This window comes from Ursus maritimus, unplaced genomic scaffold, assembly GCF_017311325.1.
Source record: "Ursus maritimus isolate PB19 unplaced genomic scaffold, ASM1731132v1 scaffold_7, whole genome shotgun sequence".
Lineage (NCBI taxonomy): Eukaryota > Metazoa > Chordata > Mammalia > Carnivora > Ursidae > Ursus > Ursus maritimus.
In genome coordinates this window covers 47,188,799-47,211,947 of record NW_024426885.1, presented here as the reverse complement: position 1 = coordinate 47,211,947, position 23,149 = coordinate 47,188,799, and the positions used below count along the sequence as shown (strand labels likewise).

Here is a 23,149-nt window from a genome sequence, read left to right as displayed (position 1 = left end):
GGGCTCTGGAAGCTTGTTTCACATTCCTGGCGTCTGGGCTGGGGAGAAAACTGGGGAGCGCGGCCTCGGCGTCTGGGGCGCGGGCAGCGGGCGCGCGTCGCCCCCTCGCCGGGGACATCTGTCCAGGAAGCCAGGCGGGCGGGGAGAGGGCGCGGTGCGGAGGGCAGGCTCCCCGCCCCGGAGCAGCGGGGGCGCGGGCGAGGGGCGGCCGCCTTCCCGGCCATTGTGCGCCAGCAGATTTTCACGGGAGACTGCCCCGGAGCCGCCGGAGAAGGCCGGGAGTCGGCCTCAGCCCCGGGTTTAAAAGACACTCCAGGAATGTAAACAACCCGGGCAGGAGGGCGGGCTGGCGGTAGCGCGCCAGGGCAGCCGGCCCGGGCCCCCCACCCCTCCCGAGGGGACAGCCCGACGGCAGGGCCGCCCAGCCCTTACCCCTCTAGCTGCCGCAAACTTTTTCCGCTTCTGCCTTCCAATTTCCCAGCTCGCCCCTCTAGCGGGGCACAGAGCGAGGGCCTCTCCCGAGGCTGGGGCACAGAGCGACTGACACCCGGCGCCTGACCCTGGAGGCCTGGCGGCCCGACCCCTGCTTGGGTGTCCCGAACCCAGACTGTTCTGATTGAGAGCCGCAAGCTTCCTTGGGCAGTGCCCGAGTAACTGGGGCTCTGAGAGCTGCCTGCCTGCCTGCCTCTCTCCCTCCCTCCCTCCGTCCCTCCCGCTGCTCCTTCCCCACTCTCCCCCTTCTCCTCTCCCCTGACTGCTTTTCCAATGCCTTGACATGAGGGAGGAAGATTTAACTTGGCAGCCCAAACAAATGTTCTCTCAGAGGTCCTCCAAGAAGCTGGCGGCTGCGCTGGCAGGGTGAGGGCACTGCTCGGCCAGTCTTTTCCTCCTCCCTGCTCTGCCATGACCATTTGGAGCCCCCTGGGTGGACAGCCCGGGGCATGGGAAGAGTAGAGCCCAACCGTGCAGATTTAAAAGGGCAGTGAGAAGCCGCCTGTGGAAGCCCCGGGCTTGGCGCTGGGCAGAAGCCGCAGGGAGCTGCCTCCTGGTGCCGAGGGTTTTCTGGAGGATTTTCTTGAGCAACAGTTTGTCTCCCTGCTGCAACCTGGGAACGAGGCCTGGTAGACCAGAGGGTTAACCCGCGCTGTCTCCTCCTCTCCTGTGGGTGTAAGGACAGGCTGGTTACACAGGGCAGGGCAGGAGGCCAGAGGCTGTTCTCAGAGGTGCCTGCGTTTGCTTATTATTGTTTTTTCTGAAGGTAGAGATAAAGAGGCAGGCGCTGTGGTTGGAGAATGGGCAGCTTGGCTGGCGTTGAATTCGGACTTGACTTCGCTGGCGTTGGTATGGTCCCGGGAGTTTAAAAGTTGTGTGTAAGCTATCGGGGGAGTTGAGACCAGGGGGCAGGCCCCTCGCTTTCTCTGTCCTGGCTGCTTTTTGAGGAGATCCAGAGCAGGAGTTGGGGTGATGTGGGGGGGGGGGAATTCCTGGCCCCTTGCTTCCCCTCTGCCTGGCCCTGGTGCTGTGGTTTGTGAATGCCCCAAGCCTCGCGCTGACCTTTCTCTATCCAGTTGAGGATGTTGAAACACCAGCATCAAACAAAAGACACATTGAAAGCCCTATCTGCCACAGAGCACGTGTGACTTTGGGGCCAAGGGAATGCATCTGGAGGGAGATGGTGTTTTCTTCTAAGTTTTATGATTTCGGTCGGGTTTTGTTTTTCCCAAAAGGACAGAAGCATCTCCTTGTCCCAAGTCACGAGGTTATGAAATGCTGTTTTCACATGTAAATCTCAAAACTTTAGACTTTTGAGAGTTGGTAAGAGACGATGGAGCTGGGGTGGGGGGAGGCGCTCAGAAGTAGGGAGTTTTCAAGAGTTTTAAATGGTTCTTGGATTGGGGTTTTGAGGCATTCAGGGTATGGCTCACAGAGAAGAGTTGGGAATGAGAAATTGCCGGACTTCTGGGAAACTTTGATAACTAGCCCTGTCTTTGCAAAGAAGGATTTCTGGCTTCTTGGTGGGGACAGTATGTCCCTTTTTCCTCCTAAGGAAAGAAGGGGGGGGGTCCTCTTTCCTTTCATGGCCAGGAGCAAAGTGAAGAAAGGTCTAGAGACTGTGGGATTTGGCCACAGAACCACAGGTTCTCTCTCTCTCACACACACATGCACACTCCCCTCGCAACGGTAACACAACACTCTCTCCATACGTGGCCCCCAGAGATGTGCCCCCACATAGGACAGGTGCCCACCGGCAACTCATCCTGGAAAATTGCAGGGGGAAGGCTCCCACTGAGAAGAGCTGCACACTTCACTTTTTCCCTGATTGACAGAAATGGGGGGGGGTAGATAAGGAAGGAAGGCACTTTGAGGCCTACTGTGTCCTGAGAGTCGTGTCACAAGAGTACCCGTGTGTGAAGCCACGGATACGGAGTTCTGAGGCCTTGGCTAATGTCCAAAAGCAGCCATGACCCTCACCTCAGGGTGAGGCATCACTGAAAGAAATTTGGGCACCAACAAGTTAATTTCCGGAAGCTTCTCTGGGCACTCTGTCACGGAACCAGGAAGCAGGGCCTGCCAGGTTGTGACTGGGTCTCATACGTTTTCATTCATAACTTTGCTCCCAAGGGCTTCTGCCGGGCTCCTATCACCGCCCCATCTTTATGAGGTTCCTCGGGTTTTGTGTGGACAACAAAGGCCGGGCTGCAGTAATTACCCTGGACCCCGCTGCAGCCTTGCCTGGTGACTGCTCTGACCTCTCAGCAGGACACAGTGGCCTCTGTCCACGCCCTCTGAGGGGGAAGCTCTTTGTCCCTAGAGCCCCTGACAAAGGGGGGGGGGAGGCAGAGCTTTCCTGGGCTATAAACTCTAGGGGTGATTTTGAGGTTGGGCCTTGCCCTCAGGGAGGATCAAGAGAGGCTGAGAAAATCAGTCCCACACACAGCCTCTGAGAAACCCTTTGTGATTCTTGGGTCTTCCCAGTGCTTGAGGAGATGGGGGAGACGTGTCAAGAGGCTGGTTCCCTTAGGCCAGTGGCTTCACCCTGCTGGGACTCAGTCTCCTAATCTGTAAAATGGGTCCAAAGGCAGAGCAACTCTGATCCCACTAGGCTGCCGTGAGGATGAGGCAGAGATGAGTAGTAGAGCCCTTGGTGTGTGTCCTCTGAAGCCCTGGCAGGCTCTGGGTGCAGAGTGGAGCACAAAGGTGTTGCCTTGGGGGTGCTAGAAGCATTTACCAGAAGGTGCTTCCCCAAGCCTACTTCCTTGGCAGCTTATACCCAGTCTTGGCTTGCATTCCCCCTGTGACAGGGCGCTCACCACTCCGAGCAGCTTCTGCCTTCAGTGGACAGCTCTATGAGTGTGCTCTGTTGCATGGCATGCTTTCTGGAAATCATTTCCTCCTGACCCTCACTCTGGGCTTGAGGTGCTGGGGGTCCTCCAGACCACAGTCTCCTCCTTTCTTGAATGATCACAGATTCAAGACCAGGGGTCAAGCAGATCATACTGATGGGGGGGGAGCAGAATGTGGACACCCTCCAAACGGCTGCCTTCAACCGTTATTGGGAATGAGCTGCCGGGAGTGAGAAGAGGTCTTCCAGAGGGGCTCACCGTGATCTGTCAGTGTACGTGCTGGGTTTGCCTCTTGGTACTTTTCCCTCCTCGGATTGACAATGAGGAGAAAGAAGGAGGTACATGATGGGGGGTAGGGTCAGGTCAGGGGCCCAGCATTGGTGCCCCAGATAATTCCTAAGAGTCCACAGTTGTGACGATTGTGGCCTGTGAGACACCCAGAAATGGGGAAGATAGTTCCTGTCCCTCAGGAGCTCACAGCCAGTAAGGGCAGGAAGATCAGTCCAAATAAATAATTAACCACTACCAGCTGGCTGCCTGCCATGGGGCGTATGACAGTAATAACCACGGTCCCTCGCCTTTGTGTTTGGCACTTGGGGGATTTAGAAGCACTCTCCAAATTTATGGCACTCCGGCAGCCACCGCGGAAGCTAGCTACTCTTTGGAATTAGCCCCACTTAACAGACAAGAAAACCGAGTTTCAGAGAGGTAAGATAACCTGTAGCCAAGCCAGGACTCAGCCCCAGGCTTTAGAGCTGCGGCACTGCTGCGGCCTTCCCAGTCCTCCAAGTAGACAGGGACACGGGTGCAGAAGTCGGTGTGGACCCCGTGGGATGGGGACTCGGGAACTGAGGTTAGGGAGGTGGAGCCGCCCGCAGGAAGGGTCACAGAGGGGCCTACCTGTGCCCCCCCCACCCCCACCCCAGCAGCGTGTTCCTTTCTTTTGGCCTGGTGTCTTACAGCTGAGCTTGCTCTGAGCCCTAAATGCTGCCGTGACTGCTGGGGCACACGTGTCTGTGCATGGGTCTCCAACCCCAACCCTGGCCCTAGAGCAGGAAGCGGAGATGTTTCCAGGCCCCAGGTCCCTGTGCGGCCCAAGGCTCTTCCCTGGGCTGTGATGGTTTCTATAGATACGGACGTTGACTCAGCCTGCCCCTCCTCTGGCTGAGTCAGTCCTCGGGCTGTGTGGGGTGGCCGCCCTGTGGGGGCTCTTGAGTTCCTCCTACCCCCAGACACATCCCTCCTGCTGCCCACGTCCCTGCGCCCGCTGCTGTGGAGTTCAGCTGAGTGCTACCCCAGGACGAGGCCGTAGCTGGTGGGGTACAGAGCAGGACGCGGCCAGGCAGGCCAAGCTGGCACCTCCCCAGGAAGCCTGGCCCAGCCTGGCACACCTGCACAGGTAATGACTGTAGCCCGGGAGGGCCCCGGGGCCCCCGCCTGTCAGGCCCAGCTGCCGGGGTTACTGCAGGATCATGCTGGGGGAGGCCGGGGTGTCTGAGCTAATTAGATTTCTTAGATTTCAATGCTCCCCTAATCCTGTTAGCCCGGCTGTAATTGTAACCACTTGAAGGTTTCAGCCGTGGCAGGCTGTTGAGGACAGACGGTGTGGGGACTCCGCTCTGCCCCAGCCCCAGCCTTAGACAGCCAGCTGGGGACTGGGGACTCCTTTTCCAATTCTACAGGGTGGGGGCCTGAGTGACCATAGGTGTTGTGCTTTTCTGTGGAGTCTTGGCCCCGCGGACCGTCAGAGCAGGCATGGCCCTTAAGGGTCATCTGGCTCCAAGCCTTCGCTGTGTGGATGGGACCACAGAATTCTGCACCCGGGCAGGGGCTGGCCCCGGGCCTCAATGGCCGGTAGTGGCAGGGTGCCTGGGTCTTGCGGTCTGGCTTTGTGATCTTTGTCCCTGGAGACTTCAGGGCAGGTCTGGAATTGTACAGGACTCATGAACCCTCCAGAGAAGTCTACCCCAAAGATAGGGGCTAGGGGTGCTTCATTTGTCCCACAGCCTGCTCCCCAGTTGGCATCACACCCCCCCCCACACACACACACACATGCACGGATCCGCGTGCCCTCACACATGCTGTCGCCTCTGCTGGCCCAGGTTTCTCCCGAGGACTCAGGCCTTTTCTCCTAGGGCTCTCAGAGATGGGGGCTTTTCTCTTCCTCCCCTGTCCTAGATTCTTGATCTCTTGGAGGGTCCAAGTGAATGCAGATTAGTGCTTTGCCAGAAAATGGCAAGGCTATTCTGATGGGGGTGGGGGTGGGGGTTATGTTAGAAGACAATCTCTTTGTGCTTTCAAAGGCTCTTCCAAAATTATTTTTTTGGCATCTGGTGTGAATGGAACTTGCAGTCTGTCCCTATCCTCTCTCCTGCCCTACCCCCATCCGCATTTCCCAAAACTTCAGTCATCCACCCACAGAGGTTGGTGCTTGCAGGGGTGGTGAAGGTCGGGGGTGGTGGCTGTGATGCCTTCAGAACCCCTGTCGGGAGGTTCCCACCCAGCAGTCACATCTTGTCCTCCACTTGGCCCTGGAGCAGCAGGGAGAGGTGTTTGAAACCTCCCTTGCACTCTGGAAGCTCCATGGCTCTGAGCACGTAGTACAGAGCTGAGGGACTGGAGGGCTCACCTAGCCTGACCGTTCCTTTCCTAGCCCAGCAAACCCAGCTATGGGAAGAAAGAATTGGCCGTATCCAAGGGCAGCAGTGAATTAGTGACACAGCCAGGCCTGGAACCCTGTCTGCCCAGCCCATTAGCTCATTAAACATTTACTGAGCATCTACTGTTGGCCGGGCACAGCCCCGTTAGCCACGCTTCGGAGCTCATCAGATGTGCTTCCATCCTTCACCGGGAAGGACCACATGAGCCTGGGAAGGACGGGGTTCATTTCTGAGCTCTCGGGGTAAGGAATAAGCATGGGGCTTTTCAGGAGTACTCCCAGATCCTGCACAGCTGGGAGGGCACGGGCATTAGCACTCCGACCCGGCAACATGTTTCTTAAAAGGTCATCGTAGCTGGGTGGCATTGCAGATTCGAGGGAAGTAAAATAGAAACCCTCCAGGGAGGGTAGAAAGTTTCTCAGCTGCCCAAGTCCAAGAAGATGGCCCGCTGCCTTGTTCCTGATAACACTTCCTCTGCGGTTGGGGAAGCAGGGAGGGAGCCCCTTGCCTCCCACCCTGGGAGCCACATGCATCAGGCCCAGGTGAGAGCATGTGAGGAAGAGCCAGCAGGCTTAGAACAAGGGAGAAGATGCCAAGGGCCTGGACCTCACCCTGTCCACAGGCACTTACCAAAACCCCCACCCTGCTCTCTGGTAGACCTCGGCCAAAGCTGGGAAACCTGGCCCACGGCCGTGACCAGCCAGCCCTGTGGCTGAAGGACAGATGGGATAGGGAGACCTCTGGGAAGGGTCCTGAAACCCTTACTTGGCATTTGCAAGTGGGGAGGCCTTTTCGAGGGTCTCTGTCCAACCTTGTCATTTGGCAGTTGGGGAGACCCAAAGCCCAGAGAGGCGAAGGGACCGGCCACAGCCACAGGGAGGCTGAGTCGTCTGAGTGGGTGGGGAGGGGTGGAATTTTCTATTGCTGTCATGTTTCGGTGCTCCTGCTGTTGTTTATGTCTTGAAAACAACTTCCCAGAGTCTACCAGAAACATCGTAATAGCCAGTACTTCTTGGGCAACTGATTTCTTTTCAGCTCTGCTTAGACTGCTGCCTTCATTTCTCAGCTCCGCCCTTTGTGGCATCTGTGACTTAGGATAGGTTCTGTTTAACTTCTCCAACTCCCGTCTCCACGTCGGCAACGCAGACATCTTCATAGTATAAAAAGTAACACACTGCCTTCCCCCTGGGCTGCGAGAACGGAGCGCCTGCAGCGCCAGGCACAGAATAACTGCTCAACAAACAGGTCCTCCCACTGACGGGTGAGGAGACTCAGGTCGGATGGATCGCCCAAGGTCCCCTGGTAATCTCAGGACCAAGCACGGCTGGACCTGGCATCCAGACTTGCTGACCCTCCGCTCCCGGCCGTTGTCCGCAGTCTCCCCTTTGTAGTGGGAAGGTCGGGTCGGGCGGGTCACCTCTAAGAGGCCCTCCGTGATAACATTTAATTGAGTTCCTTTTAATTCAGCCTACCAGTGAAGTGTGTTCCCCTTGCCAATGTGGTCCGAGGGGGAGATTGACATCTGGGTTCCTCCCTGCAAGCCTCTCTTTCCTCCCCTGTGAGGTGAGGCCAGTGGTGACACCACCTCCCTCCCGGGCTCGTCCCATGTGGAGAAAAGGAGAGCATGAGAGACTGGGCCTCGTCAACCACCAACCATGGCAACGCGCTGTGGGACCTCAGGCCAGTGACAGATACCTCTGGGCCTCAGTTTCCTCATCTGAAAATCATGAGCTGAGACCACATCAGGGTTTCCCAGAGTGGGCTGTCAGGAACCCCAGTCCACCAAAGGAAGGACCGCAGAGCACGGCCTCCCTCTCCTGGGACACTGCCAACCCTATGCCTCCCTTAGCGGTTCCCAAGTGAGAGGACCCTCCTCCCACCTCCCTTTTTTATGCAGAATAGCTTTTGAAGACACCAGTGACTGTCCCTTCCAGCTCTGGCATTGATGGCTGGTCCCCTGGTTGGTTTCTCTGCCGAAGAAGAAGCACTGTCCCAGAGGGGCTGTGCACAGGGGGGAAGTCGAAGGCGGCTTCCACATGGACAGTCCTCCCCGCCTGCCACCCCCCACCCCCGGCCTGCTTTCTTGGCAGTGCCCCCTGACTTCTGCCCCTCAAGGCCACAGTCCTCCGTCACTGTCTCTGGCCTCCTCTTCTTTTATTGTTACGAGACCACAAATCTGTCTGTGGCCGGGCCGTCCCAAAAGCCAGAGCAGCTTGACAGAGGGGTGGGACCTCTGCCATGTCCCTAGAGATGGGCCTCGAAGACACAGCAGCTATCTGAGCAGAAAGAGCCTCGCGCTCGGCCTGCCGGGGCCGCACACCCCTGAGCCCGCACACACTCTTTTGCAAACACGTATTTTTCTGGAGAGATGATCCACGGCTTTATTCTGATCCTTAAATCAGTTTGGACCCGTGAAAGCAGTGTAAGAACCATGGCCTTCATCGAAGGGTCTAAAATTGCCCTGGCCTTTGAGTGGCAGGACTGCTGTGTTGTCTTTCCCCACCTCCTTCCCGCAGGCCCTTCTGTTCCAACTCATTGGTGCCACTGCCCTAGCCACGGAGGTGTCTGTGTCTACAATGCCTGCTAATCCAGCTTGACATTGTACTGGGGAGGGCACCAAGGCCAAGGGAGGATGAGGGACCTGACCAAGGTCACTACAGTGGCAGGCCCCTAGGACACAGGACCTGGTACAGAGGCTGGGGCGGCCCCAAGGGATGGCCTCCTGGGCTGGCTGACCGCACGGCTGAAACCATCTGGTCTTGTCCTCCGCGAGTGCCTGTGATGTGTACCAGAACCTCCAGAGTCACGGTCCCCAGGAAGCTAGGGACTAAGGTGAAGGGAGGAAGTTCCCACCCACTGCCTCTTCTAGAAAGGCTGGGCAGGACTGGTTTGGGGCTTATGTCCTCTGGCTCAGGAAGCCAGTTTTCCCCTGCTGTCCGCACTGCCTGTTTACCCTGCTCTCTTGGCTTAATATTTCCTCCTCTAGGGCTGCGGGGTTCACTGGTGTTTACAGACAGAGGGTCACTCTCTACGTTCGGGATGCCTGGCTGGAACGGATTCTTCATGAGCCCTGCTGCTTTTAGTGGGAAGAGGCAGCCTGAGGCCCTGCGGGGGATTCTGGGCCGAGGTGAGCTCTGTGCTGGCAAGCCCACCATGTGACCATGGATGATTCTGCCTCCCTGGCTCACAGCCCTCAGGTCCCTGAGTTTCTGGGGTCCTGAAGAGTGGGCTCTTTGGCTGCCATGAGCACGTTGGGGGGACTCCTTGGCCTTCCACCTCCCTACCGGGTTTGCTCAGCCCTCCTGAGCTCCAGGCCCCCAGAGTACTTCTGATTCTGGAAGAAAAGAGGACACCTCGGGTGCCATTTCTTGCCTGGTGTTTGGTGACTGGGCCGTGGCTGCAGAGGGCGCTTCCTCGAAGCTGTGAGTTCAGCATTGATTGATTATCTGCGGAAGGGGGGCTTTCAGATCCTTCCACCTCAGCCTGGGTTCACACCGTCAGTCTGACGTGAGCTTCAGCTTCGAGGCCGATCCTTCTAGGCAGAAGGAGTGGAGCCGCTTGGGGGTTTGGAATCCTTGAGGGCTCCAGAGTTCTCCGAGCTTCTTACCTGATGGCTGGCTCCCCTCCTAGCCAGCTCGCCAGAGTTATGATTGCCTCTCCTGACAAGGGCTGCAGACACCACTCCGCCTGCTATTCCGGGGACCTTTGAGTCTCAGGACCGCAGGGAGCTTGGCAGCCACCTCTCTGATACCTGTTCCACGGGGGACTTATGCCCCCTCTGCAGCATCCCCACAGAGTACCTTCTGGTGTGGGCTTGTACACCTCCGGGACAGGCTGCTCCCCGCCTCTCTGCAGCTCTCTTCACCTAGGAAGCTCACCTAGGATGCCTCCTTCCAGGACCCAGTGCTCCTCTCAGGACCACGGAGCATCTGGTGAATGCAGTTCTTGTGAGCTCCCTTCCATACCCTGCGTCAGAGATTTCTCCTCTAGGCTGAGTGCAAGGCTGGAGTGAGCAGAGTGGGCTTCCCGGAAGAGGTAGCCTTCTCTTCCTTGGGCCTCCTCATTATTTCTGTCTCTGTTCAAGAGCCTGGGCTTTTGGAGACCTCAGGGCTGACCTGGAAGTGATCTGACCCAGATATGAGACATGGAAGTAGGCTGGGGAGGTCCCAGCTGTGGCTCCGTGGGGTCTGAGGGGAAGAAAGTGGCTTGGCTTTAGCTCTTCAGGGGGAGGGTCAGACACGCCACATGGTTTGAAAAAGATGTCTATCTTCCTAGCCTCTGCCAGCAGGCTCACCTCCCCCTGGGACTGGGAGGGTAGCTGGGGAGGGGGAGAGGGGAGCCATGAGTAGTGCCCCCTCCCCTTTCGGCCTCTCCCTGCCTCCTTCCTGAGCCGCTGTCTGCCCAGCTCTGCTCCCTGCTGCCCTGTCAGGGGACATTCTGCTTACGTGTCCTGCGGCCCCAGAGACCTGGAGTGTCTGCGGAGGGCCCTGGATTTGGAGTCACAGCTTCTGGCACTGTCTCCTCGCAGCGGTCTCCCCCCGGGGCTGTCGCAAGAGTCCGAGGGGAGGGCCAGCACTTCGCACGCCGCACCGTGTCACCGCATCAGGGAGTGTGATGGTTTATTACGCGTGTGGTGACGATAATGTCAGCACAGAAAGGCCTTGGAGATCATCCAGGCCAACCCTCTCATTTAGCCGCTGAGTCTGACCCCAGAGGGGACAGAGGCCTCCCCAAGGTCACAGGGCAAGTCCGTGGCAGAGCTGAAGCACAAACCCAGGCGTCCTGCCCATCCGCCAGGGCCCAGTCCCCCGCTCCGCTTGTCCCTTGACAGAAACCCTTTGCTAGAGAGATGCAGCGGGGAGACCCCTCTGTGGCTGTGGCTGTGGCATCGGGCTCACCTGGGACTTACCATCTTCATCTCACAAAAGCTCCTGGGCCTTATGCCCCTGGCTATACTCACCACAACTGCTGGCCCTGGGGGCAGGCAGTGTTCCCTGGGGTCTCCATGAGACAACTGGCTCCCCCAGCCTGGCCCCCCTCCCTGGGGCTGCTGCCCTGGAACGGGGCACTCCCCTTTACTTCCTGGCCCAGACAGGGCTGCCTGCACCCTACCAGCTGTCACCTTGGGTGGAAATGGAGGCTCCAGAAGCCCGCCTGAGACCCCTCATCTAGGTATCTGACCCGACTGGCTGCAGGGTGTGACCCGGGCCCAGGACCATGGCTTGAATTTGTGGCCCTAGTTTCAACCTGGTGTGACCCCTCCCGTGGCTCTGAAGACTTGAAGATGCCCAGACTGTTGGAACAGGAGGGACCTGGGCGACCAGCTTAGTTCATCCCCTTCTCATCCCCGTTTCTCTGAATTAGGGAACTGAGGCTCCGAGAGGGAAGGAAGCTAGCTCACAACCAGCAAGCTCCCTCCCCGCTGCCAGCCGGGCCCCCTTCTATCTCCTGCCCCCTGAAGCTGAGTCCCAGGCCTGCCCAGGCCTGGAGCATATGGAGTAGGGACACTGGTATCGAATAGCAACTGCCGATGCATCCCTGCAAGACTCTTCCAGACCCTCAGGCCAGGCCCTGCTTGCCTGCCAGATCTGGGAGGGAAGCACACATTTCCTGCTGGTGGGTCCTTGTACCAGCCTGAGAACAAGGTTTCCTGGCTCATCTGGAGCCCCCAGTGTTCTGCCCCTGGGAGAGCAGAACCTGGGATCCTTCTGTGCCTCCCCTAGCCTAGCTCCCCACGAAAGATTACTTACTCATTCACCAAGTTTGTTGAACACCTAGTACATGCCAGGCACCATTCCAGGCCCTGGGGGTACAGTGGTGAACTTGACAGAGGCCTTGCTTTCGTTGTTATAGACGAGACAGACAGTAAGTCAACAACTCCGTGTATGATGTCATTCTGAGCTGTAATAAGTGTTTTGAAGAAAAACAAATTAGGATAAGGTGATATAAGGAGGTGGGTGGGGATTGGGCTTCTTTAGATGGAGTGATCAGGGAAGGCTTCTCTGAAGAGGTTACATTTGAGCAGAGACCTCGAGGGAAGGGAGTGAACCCCTTGAACATTTGGGAGAAGGGCACTCCAGACAGAGGGAATGACATGTGCAAAGGCCCTGTGGCAGGAGTGTGCTTGACATGCTCTAAGAAAGGCAGGGAGGCCAGTGTGGCTAATGGAGTAGGAGAGGGAAGAAGAGAGGAGAGGAAGTTAGCAAGGTGGAGCGGTCACAGAAGGCCTTTTGGAGCACGGGAAAGGCTTCCGACTTCATGCTCAGCAATTTGGGAGCCACTGGAGGATTTTAATTAAACGACTGAGACTCTCTGATGTGCTCTCTAAGAAGATCCCTCTGGCTAGTGAGCTGAATGCAGACTATAAGGGACAAGGGAGGAAATGGGGAGACCAGGTGGGCAGCTTTTACAGTGCCCCGGATGAGGATGCCGGTGGCTTGGACTAGAGTGTTCGGCGGAGGTAGTGAGACAAGATCAGATCCTGGATGTATTTAGAAGGTTGACAAAGGTCATGCCCAGAAGCCCGTGGGGAATGCCTGCCCCCTCTTTAAAGCAGGCTGAGGGGCTGCAGCTGGAGAGCTGGCCGCGATCTCCAAGTCTTGTGGGTCTGAGCGCTTTTCCTTTTCTGCTCTCACCACTCCGGTAGCCTTAAGCTACGGCCGTAGGGTGCCGTAGGGGCCTGGTGAGGTGTTCCCTGCACCCTCGTCCGCACTTGTCATTTTGCCCTTCATCCGCGGGCCTGCATCCTTTTTCATTCCTGTGCGCGCTGCTGGCTTTCTGACATGCTGTCACCCTCAAGCCCTGGGGCCTTGGCCTCTGTCCGTTCCTCCACCCCCACGATTCTATCTGGTGAACCCCTGTGTATCCCTAAGAGCCCAGTCCAAAGCTACCGCCTCTGAACTCCCTTCCCTGACACTCTTGGACCCTGGGGATTTCTTCCTCCACTGAAAATTCTCCTGTTCCACTCCCTCCTGCACTCCATTGCCTGGGATCAACCGCTACTGGGGCTGGGGCTGTGCCTCCCTTCACACCCCCTCTTTCCGCTCTGTGTCCTCACAGCCTGGCCCAGGGCCCGGCACAGAGGAGGGAACAAAAACATTTCAGTGTATTCCTGGAGCAGTAGCTAGTTACTATGGAAACAAGGAAGTGTTGCAACTTCCCTAACTTTTGAGGTTGGGGTCACAGAGGGCAGCTCTGTTTTGTCCCCATGGGATCAATCCAGGATGACGATTTTAGGGTTCTTATGGATTCAAAGTCACCTTAGGCAGGTCCTTTCCCATCCCTGGGCCTCAGTTTACCTATCAGTAGCATGGGAGCCTGGGGGTTGCTCGGCTCTCTAAGGCCGTTTCTAATATCCCCTATCTCTGTGCCCCCAATCCTGCCCTATAACTACAGGCAGGCCCTTTTTTTTTTTCTCTTTGGGCCTCAGTTTCCCCATTTTGTTCATCTCTCTCTCTCCTCCGAGAAGTTACCTGCCTGAGTCAGATGCTTCCAGAATCCCAGAGTTTCAGCAGCCAAGTGACCCTCGATAACTAACCTCGGATTCTTGGGACCTGCAAAGGCACAAAGACGGAAGTCTTGCTTTCCGAGCGGCAGCAGGAGGAGCAGGACGGTGGGTTGTAGGGAGAAGCCAGGCCAGCTCACTCTGGTCTGAACCTGCGCAGGCCCCTGGTCTCCTTCCCTCACCTTGAAGGTGGCCAGTGCCAGTGTTTGTCAGGGGGGCCTTGCCCCTGCGGGAGGCCGTGCACTCAGCCTTCCGGTGTGAGCAGAGGGTTACGGCTGACAGTGCTGGAGGGGCCCCAGGGGCCGCCCGCAGTGGTGGGGTGCAGTGGGTGGGCAGTCCCTTCTGGCCATGTGTCCTCTCCCTCCATTTCATTGCTCAGCTTCGTAGCACCCCCTCACCCCCACCCCCCACCCCCAGCAACCCCTGCCTGGCTCTTTGGAGTGCCTTGGCCGTCCCCAGCAGGCCCAGAACGGGAGTGATCTGGGATGAGAGGGCCTCTGGGCTCTCTGGGCCTGCTTGCTCATCTGGAAAGTGGACAGTTCTCACCTCCCAGGGCTCCCAGGAGGGGAGACTGAAGAAGGCAGTTTGTGTCCAGTAAAGACGGGTGTCGGTATTGCCCGCTGGAGACAGGCCTAGGCCTCAGCTGGAGGGATGCCCCTGTGAACAGCTTTTTCGGGAAATGAACGCTGGAAACTTTTCAGCGTGGGACTCTGGTGTTGTGTCTGAGAAGTACCTCCACCTCTGTGTCTGAGCAGCTCCCGGTGGTCAGGAGCCAGGTAGCCATCGGGATGTCCTTCCCTGGCTGTTAGCCTGCCCGGGGTGTCTGCTGTTAGGCTGAACAACACCCTCAGGGCAGTATCGGGCCCTGGAGGGGGCCCTGACCAGGGTCAGAAGACCCATTTCCCATTTCAGCCGTGGATCAGCTTCCTGACCTGGTCAAGGCCCTGGCTCTCCCTGCCCTCAGTTTCTCCATCTGTGCATTTAAGGCCCCTTCTGGCTGGAAGTCCTTTTGGAAGCCTGTTTGCATGTTTTCACCTCCAAGATAAGCAAGGCTGCCTATACCAGCTCCCCAAGATCGAATAGTGTTTATCTCACCTCTACTCAAAAAGTTCTCACTTTTCTTAAACAGGGGACTGCCATCTGCCCACATGGCTTTGGACTTCACCGTGTGGATGGTGGTCTAATGAGTCACCCAGCCCCTCCTTGCCAGCAATCCTGTTTTTGTCCTTGCTTCCTCCTGGGGGCCTCAGGTGTCTCCCTCTAGACTGCCCCAGCCCTCTGCATTCTCCCCCCCGGACTGTCCCGTCTGTGAGGGTACCAGCTGGCTCTTATTGCTATGTCCCCAGAGGGCCTAGAGCAGAGAGGGTGTTCAGTAATAGCTAGGTGAATGATGGAATGGAAGTGCTTCACTGCCCGGATAGTTCCAATTGTCTCAGCACGTCAGTTTTACTCTCCTATATTCACTTGCCGGAATTTTGCTCAGTATAAAGGATCTTTTTTTAAAAAAATTCAGTTGTTAGTAAGCTCCAAGGCCAGAACTGGTCTTCTATACTTTTGGCCAATCCCCATTTTTCAAAACTGGGGCTTTCTGTCTTGTGTTTTTGCATTTCCTTTATTCGCTTTGTTTGAGCAGCTACTTTTTCTTTTTGGGACTCTGGACAGTAAATAATCCTACCTCACATTTTATTGAGATTTCTCATGCCAAAAAGGCAGGGAGGGTTAGTAAACACTCAGTTTGGGTGGTTCTTTGCTTTGCTGTGTTTTTTCCTTTGTGTATTAGATTGTATCTGTTTTTCCTGCCTGGTCCCCGGGCCTCTGACACCCCGTCCTCCCGGGGGTTGCTCAGGGGCATTGCGTCTGCTGGCTCCACCATGTGCGGTAGTGTGCGTTGCATACTGCTCAACTGGGGGACACACACATTATAGCCCCCACACATTATCCATTTATTAAATGAATTTCTGGTGGTTGGTAGTAAAGTATTTTGAGGAAGAGGAGCCTTGTTCTCATTCTCATAAAGCCACTGTGAGGATTAGGAGTAGGACTGCCATTGGCCCACTGCCCTGACTGAAACTTGGACTCTCCCTTGGCTCCTCCCCAGGACTAAACCTATGACACTGGGTTTCCGTGTCCCCACCTCCCTGCCCTGAGCCTGGCCTGTGGGAGTAACTCATCAGGGAACTGAAGCCTCCAGACTCCACCTTCCAGATGTTTTTGAAGCTGCCCATCTTCTCCACCCCCCATGCAGCAGCCTTCTCCCTCAGGTGTCTACCTCCAGCCTCCCCTTTTCTGGCCTCCCCCCGACTTGGCCCCAAGTGTGACCTTAATAAAACACATCTATGATCTTATTATCTTCTCCGCTCTACCTACGACTCCTCCGTGGCTCCCTACCACCCGCAGCCTGGCACTCAGGGCCCTGTGTTCTCTGGCCCCAGCTGAACTTCCACTTGTCTGTGTTTTACACATTCCGTACTCTGCCCTGTCTGCCTGGCAAACTCCTAGGCATCCTGCAAAGCCCTATAGAAGCCTTGGCTAGCCCTTGTCACCTGTCAGATCAAGTGGGCTGGGCCCTCACCTTTGCCCTAGTTCCCCTAGCACTGTTTTCTGACCACTGTTGCAGTCGTCACCTGGCAGGACTGTAGCTACCAGCAGGGTACCCCAGCCATAGGCAGGCTGGGACTACCGACACCCAGCCCCACACTGTGGCATCTAGTAAACATTCCAGAATGCTTGCTGACTAAGTGAATAACTAAATGATGGCTCCACTTTACATAGAATCGGTAGGTTTTGTGGTTTGGAGTAGAAAAAAAAAAAAATATATATATATATATAAATATATATATAATATATATATGTATGTAAATATGTATGTTTTTGTGGGGTTTTTTGCACTCTAAGCAAATGCCATGGAAATGACTTGCACACTTTGCTTGAGAAAGAATTGAATAATCTCAGCCCTGGGGTCACAGCTGGCCCATGTACATGGCCTGACCCCTGGCCCCTTCTTTTGCATTCCCCGTCTCCAGTTAGAGCCAGAGGGGTGGCTAGGCTGCGCTGGGCCCCCAGGAGTGTCTCCTAGCCCTGATTGTCTTACCCAAAGCTGCCAGGCTCTGAGGCCGCCTGGGTGCCAGCTGTGCCCACGTTGCTGCCCTACTCCGCTCAGCTTCCTGGGAGAAATGGCTCAGCAGCCACAGCCTGGCCAGGTCGCAGCGCCTCTTGGGCAAGACTCCCTGGGCAGGGCCAGGGGCTGGAGCCTCGCATGAATGGCCCACGCACCAGGCGAGTCTGTGGGCACATGAGCTCCAGCTTACCCTGGTGCTGGGGGCGGGCGGGCGGGCAGGAGGGACACCCTTCTGTTGGGTAAACATGGGTGTTCAGGCCTGCCTGGGCACATCCCTGTGCCATATTGGTTAGAGGCGCAGGACGGCATTTGGCAGAGCTGGGAATTGCCAGGTGTCAGGCCAAGGGTGACCGAAAAGGACACTTGAGAGTCTCCACAGACCTTGCCTGGGACTCGGGCCTTCCAGCTTTGTCAGAAGCAGAGCAGAGGCTGCAGGAGGTCCGGGGGTCTTCAGGCCCACCTGACTGCCGGCCCTCCCAGTCTTGAGTCTCTTCTCTACCTCCCCACGGGCAGCTCCCTGGGACCTGGGGCGGGTGGGTGGGCCACAGGGAGGTGACTTTGCGAGCCAGGGCTGAGATCAGAGCTTCTAGTCAGGTGTCCCCTCTGCAGATGTATTTCATCCCACACTCACCTGAGGCAAAGCTTCTGTCCCTGGGAACCCCCGCGTGCACCAGGCATGGCTCTTTGGGGTCTCGAGATTGCTACGACAGTCCTCCAAAGTAAGCTGGTGTTATCCCCATTTTAACCAGGAGGAATCTGGAGCTCAGAGGAGTCAAGATGCGTTAGGCCTCACAGCTCCTAAGGGGATTCTGCTCTTTCTCCCTACAGTTGGGCCCCTTTGCAATTTTTCTTTTTAAATCCACGCCTCTTGATACAGATGAGTAACGCTATGGGCATGGTTGCCAGCCCCTGCCTCTGACTGGAGAGCCTGGCAGGTGCCTGGGCCGGTGCCTCATGGGGGAGGTGGACGGGTGGCTGTAAAACCCTGAGCAGCTGGCAGAGTTCAATGCCACCAAGGAGAGCACCTCTGTGGCCGATGGCTGGACCCTCAGCATATTGGACCATCCTCCCCCCATGTAGCTGGAGCCAAACCCTGCTTCAGTGCAGGAAAATGTGCCCTTGGCACTTGTGTAAACACAGATTGAGGACCACACCATTGACAGAGAAAGCAAGATTCCACTCCCGCCCCCCCCCCGCCACCATGAATCCAGCACTGTGGGCGGGAGCGTTGCCTACTTACGCTCTTGGAGATGAACTTGGCTGAAGCTATTTCTTATCTTCTCTGATTTCCTCTTGGCTAGTTTTGGCCCAATGCTGTTGGAGTCCCTGCTTCCTTCTAAGGGAAGCAGCAGACCCGTCTTCCTGGGTCTCGAAACGTAGGGCCTCGGAACCCTAGGGCTGCAATGTCAAATCAGACAGAAGTCCAGTGGACATGGGCAGAGCTGGGTCCTCTGGGGACTTGGGGTGGCAGCTGCATGCTCCCTGAAGGTAGATCCCCAGCAGGACACGTCAGCAAGCGAGTCTCCATCTGGAAATAAGGATTAGCCCCTGGCTTTGGAGGGCTGCCCGAGTCACCTCTACAGGCCACACCTGGAACAGGGAGCCAACCGGCCCTTTTCAGGACAGGGGCCAGACCTGCCTTGTCCTTTGTCCCTCTTCCCCCTTCCTCCTCCCAAGGCCACCTGCTCCCTTTTTACCCACATGCGCATGTCCAAGTGTGCGCACGTGAGTTCCTGGTTTGGGGAAGGGAGGGGCAGCTTGAAGAGAGACAGGACGAACCCGAGTGTAATTTTATTTCTGTGGTTCTCCTTTCAAGCTGTCACGGTGAATCTATTTTACTTGTCACTTTGTAAATCATTATGCAGGATTAAGCCTTTTACCAGCTTTTAAGGCGTCTGCAGCCCTCGACAACCCACCTCTTCCCCACGCTGCCTTCCGAATGTCCCTCGCTGCTCTGGGCTCCGGCCCACTGCTGCTGTTCAGGCGTGTTCAGTTGGAATGAACGTGGGAGCCTGGGGGACCCCACGCCTGTCTTCAAGTTTAGCTGGCCCATTTTACTGATGGGGAAACAAACTCAGGAGGGGCGGGGTGCCCAGGCTGTGCCCTGGATGCTCGATTGTTTCTGATGTGCCTTGAAGCAGTCAGGGAAGGGGGGGGAGGGTCTGACAGTCATGCAGGGCACCGCAGTGGGAGGGTTTGTCCTCATTGCCCCTAGGGGCTGGGCCCATTCCTCTCCTCGTAAGACTGCTCAAGACCCACAGGGAGCTCCAGCTTGGAAGAGGTTGAAGGGAGGCAGGGATGGGGTGGGCTGCCCACATGTGCTTGGAGCCCAAGAAGGACCCCCTGTCTGCTCTAGGGTGCAGGGCCAGGCATGCAAGCTGGGGTGACAGGGAGCTGGAGATGTAGCTAGAGGCCCCCACACTGGCATGCATGCCATGCCCTCCTGAGAAGGCTCCAGGATGCAAGAACAATGAAAGCGTTCGTTGAAATGTTGGGAGTCGCAGACAGTGGCCAGGGCCCACTAGGCCAAGAGCCAGCAGTGTGCAATGCTGCATTTCCCACCGCCAGCCCATCTGGAGAGGCCTGCTGAGCAAAACAGAAAACAAAAAGACACCCCCTTGCAAGGCTGACACACGTTCGGGGAGCTGAGGCTTGCGGGGTGCCTGTTGTGAGAAGGACAGGGATCTATGTGCCCGGGGGGCCATGCAAGGGCGATTCCTTCTTGTTGCTCGGGTTCCAGTGTCCTCTCCTGCCTGTCCGCTGGTAGAGGCCCCATCTTGGAGGCCACCATTCACCCAACCTGCTTCCCTCGTGCTCCACCCAGACCTCCTTTGTCTTGAAACTTAACAGATGAATCACTGGCTTGGCATTTCAGTCCAGCGGGAGAGCTGCTGGAGTAACCCTTAGGGCAGGGCTCCTGCTTGGCCTGGGGAGGACTCCCGATGGAGAACAGGAACCCTCCTGCAGCCTCCAGATGCTGGGTCAGCACCCCCCCCCCCCATGCTGGGTGGCAACTGCCTCCTTATTTTCCTAGCTTTAGATGAGCTCCTTCTAGAAGGCCAGACCCTCTCCCTTATATCCCTTGGCATGGGGGCACATGGGGCACAGGCTAAAGCAATATTTCTTGAAAGGATGGCCCAACAAAATCCTGAGACCCTCACTTTTAGGAGTTTCACAGTCTAACTTGGAAACTCAGCCTTGGCTGCATGGCAGAGCAGGAACAATACATCCTGAAGTACTAGAGAGATCAGCTAAGAAGTTCCATGGGGAACTTGGAACCAGTGAGAGATGAGAGTGGGTTAGAGTGGTCAGGGAGGGCCTCCTGGAGGAGGGGGCATTTAAGGGTGGTGTTGAAGATGGAGAGGTTTTTGCCAGAACAAAGCAGGAAGGAGGAGGAGGAAAGACACTTCTGGGAGGCAGAAAGGTGTGACCAAAGGAAGAGAGGTATACATATCAGGGGTCTGGGGGAGCTCAGCCAGGGCCCCGTATCTTCAGGGGAGTAACCAAGGCCAAGTCTCCAGGAACGGCTGGGACCCCAGAGAGAAGGCAGGGTGAGGAGGGGACATTGATCCTAGGGCTGGGGCAGGGAAGCTTGAGCAGGGAAGGGCGGGGACAGAGTAGCATTTTGGGCGGTGAATTAGAAGGCAGGGAGCTGCCCAGCTTGGAGGGGGAGACCGAAGCCTTGCTGATGACATAGGTGAGTGAAGTCCCGCTCCTCCAGCGGGGCTCCTCCAGCACTGAGGAGGGGGTAGAGAAAGCAGGGGCTTCTGAAGGTCCAGCGCCGGTTTGTCCTGACAACTCCCTTACTGGGTGATGTGGTCCTCAGCCTCTGTCGTCGGCCTGCCAAATGGGGAGACTTAACAGCCCCTGCCCGCCTTTCTGCCGGCTGCTGGGAGGAGGAAAAGAGGCATGGTTAGGGGAAGGTTTTTGTGAGCCGACATCGTTGGTGGGGTGTCATCTCATTCTGGAAAATCAGTGGCAGTGGTGACATGGCCATTTCATGGCTCCTGGCCTCCCTCCATTCTCTGGCTTGGAGGCACCCTGTGCATCTAGGTGTCATTCTCAACAAGCCATGTGTCTTCGGACCCGTCCCTTTCCCTCCTGCAGGCCTCAGCTTTGCTTTCAGTAACTGGGTCCATCCCGGTAATCCCTGCTCCCCCCCACCCCGGAGCACAGTGTGGCGGTAAATGTGTGCCATGTACAGACACCGCCTCTGGAGTTCCCTGCTAGGAGACCGAGGCTGGGGCGTCCTTCTGTGGGCAGGGCCTGGCAAGCCCGGTTGTCACGACAGCACCGTGATCCCTCCTCGTAAGCTTCGGAACTTCCAAGAGGACCCAGTGCATGCCTCTCAGTCTCTGGCGACTTCTGGGTCCATTTTGTGTGTTCTTGCACTTCCTGCCCACTCCCTGAAGAGTCTGGCCCCAGCAAGCCATTCTCAGATCCCGGCTATTCCCCAGCAAGCCTTGCACACGCATGTGCCTTGAAGTGATGCTCCTGGCTGTTCGGGAATCCCAGCGCCAGCTGGCAGGGGGGCGGTCAGGTAGCTTGCTTTTCTGTAAGATGGGTGAAGTTTTTTTAGAACAGATTTTGTTTTTCTGATCACCAGAGCTGTTTGCATATGAGGCAGGCAGTCGAGGGGCTGAGTCAGTAGGAGAAAGGCTTCTGGGGACTCACTGTCTAGAGCATAAAAGGGACCATCCTGAAGCCATCCAGCAAGAGTGACTGGGTGGCTGGTCCAGTCATAATAATGGTGGCGATTATTTTCTGATTCTTCACCACCACTGCCCTGTTCAGGAGACTTACTAGGGTCTCAGCACTGTGCCAGGTGGTGTATACACATTATCTCATTTAATCTGCCAGAGAACCCTGTGAGGAAGGGACTATTTTTTTTTTATTATTATATTATGTTAGTCACCATACAGTACATCCCTGGTTTTTGATGTAAAGTTCGGTGATTCATTAGTTGCGTATAACACCCAGTGCACCATGCAATACGTGCCCTCCTTACTACCCATCACCGGTCTATCCCCTTCCCCCACCCCCCTCCCCTCTGAGGCCCTCAGTTTGTTTCTCAGAGTCCGTGGTCTCTCATGCTTCACTCCCCGGAAGGGACTATTTTTATCCCCGTTTAACACACATGCACAAATGAAGTGGTACTCAGAGAGATTAAGGCCACAAAACTAGACTGTGTCAGAGTCACAAGTCTCAGTGTCTAGAACCTTCTCTCCCACTGCCCTCGTTGACCACTTCACATGCCCTGGATGCCTCTTCAGGGCCAATCCCTCGGTCAGTCCCCACGAGACAGCGTGAAGCCTTCTTCCTCTTTCCAGGAGGTTGGGGTACAGAGGACTTTCTGTATTGGGGAGATAAAAGAGCCCGTTTGGGATGATTTTTATCAGCTCAGGCAAGCCGGTTTGACTTACAGGAAGAAGCCAATTTGCATTTTGGGAAAGAGCTGAGTGTAAAGGCCATGGTGAGCACTGGGTGGATTTATAAATAAACAGTCGGCCGGAGGCATTGTATGTCCCCAGCCCTACAATGCTGGGCTCATACTGACACCACAGACCCGTTGGGCACGTCGCAGCTCCCCTTTGGACAGAAAGGGCCTAATCGAGTAAAAGCATGCCAAGAAACCCATCCTCTGGCCTGGCTTCCCGGTGCGGGCAAGCCGGGGAGTCCACCGGCAGCCGGGCCCATTTCCCGGGGCCATGGCATTGTGAGCCGGGGGCACACTTCAGGAGACTTCCATTCCTTGGCCTTGAAATGAGTAGGACTGACTTCCCAGGTTATTTTGAGAATTAAGGGAGGTAGGGTCGACTCCTGCCGACATACCAGTCATCTCTGCCCTGCTGTGGGTTAACTGGGTGATTTGGGGCAAGTTCCCGGCCTCCCTGGACCTCACTCTCCTCTTCGGAAGGCAATGGAGTGGATGCTAGCCAGGGGCCTAGGACCCTCAGGCCAGAGGGGTCTGCTCCGGTCCCACAGGGTCCAGGAGCTCCAGCTCCCTGGCCAGCCAGATTCATATCCCACAGCCTCCCCGTGTGGGACCCCCGGCCTTTGGATTCCCTGTCAGCGGTGGGGGTGATGGAGGTTGTTAAGAGGGGGTGTACTAATGCATGCTTAGTACTTAGCATGGAGCCAGGCACATGGGAAATGCTCATAAATCAATTATATCTGGAATCCTTATTTCAGGGGGAAAAAAAATTTATCTTCAAATCAGAATACTATCTGTTCAGTCAAATATTCTGATTTAATTCCAGATAATACTATATACCAGTAATAGCCATAATGCCAGTAGTTAGAAGACCACCCCTATCTGTTCACCTTGTGAACACACAGAACTTTCCACAGTGACCCTTGTTCAAGGCAGCCTTGCTCAGACGGACTTAACCAGCCTGGTCATTCAGTCTCTCCAGTCTCCAGCTCGCCGCTGGGCCCGATAAAGATCATCAGTGCTTCTTATCTGGCTGCTCTGAGGGCGGACCTGCCACTTCCCCGGCCTTCTGATCACGCCTGTCTGTTG

The 23,149-nt window shown here is 56.4% G+C and overlaps 1 protein-coding gene across 4 annotated transcripts in view; it reads left to right on the top strand.

Annotated features, from left to right (window-relative positions):
- The window catches only part of ZMIZ1 (zinc finger MIZ-type containing 1), a 231,424-nt gene that overhangs the window by 1,062 nt on the left and 207,213 nt on the right, over positions 1-23,149 (top strand). The window lies entirely within an intron of this gene.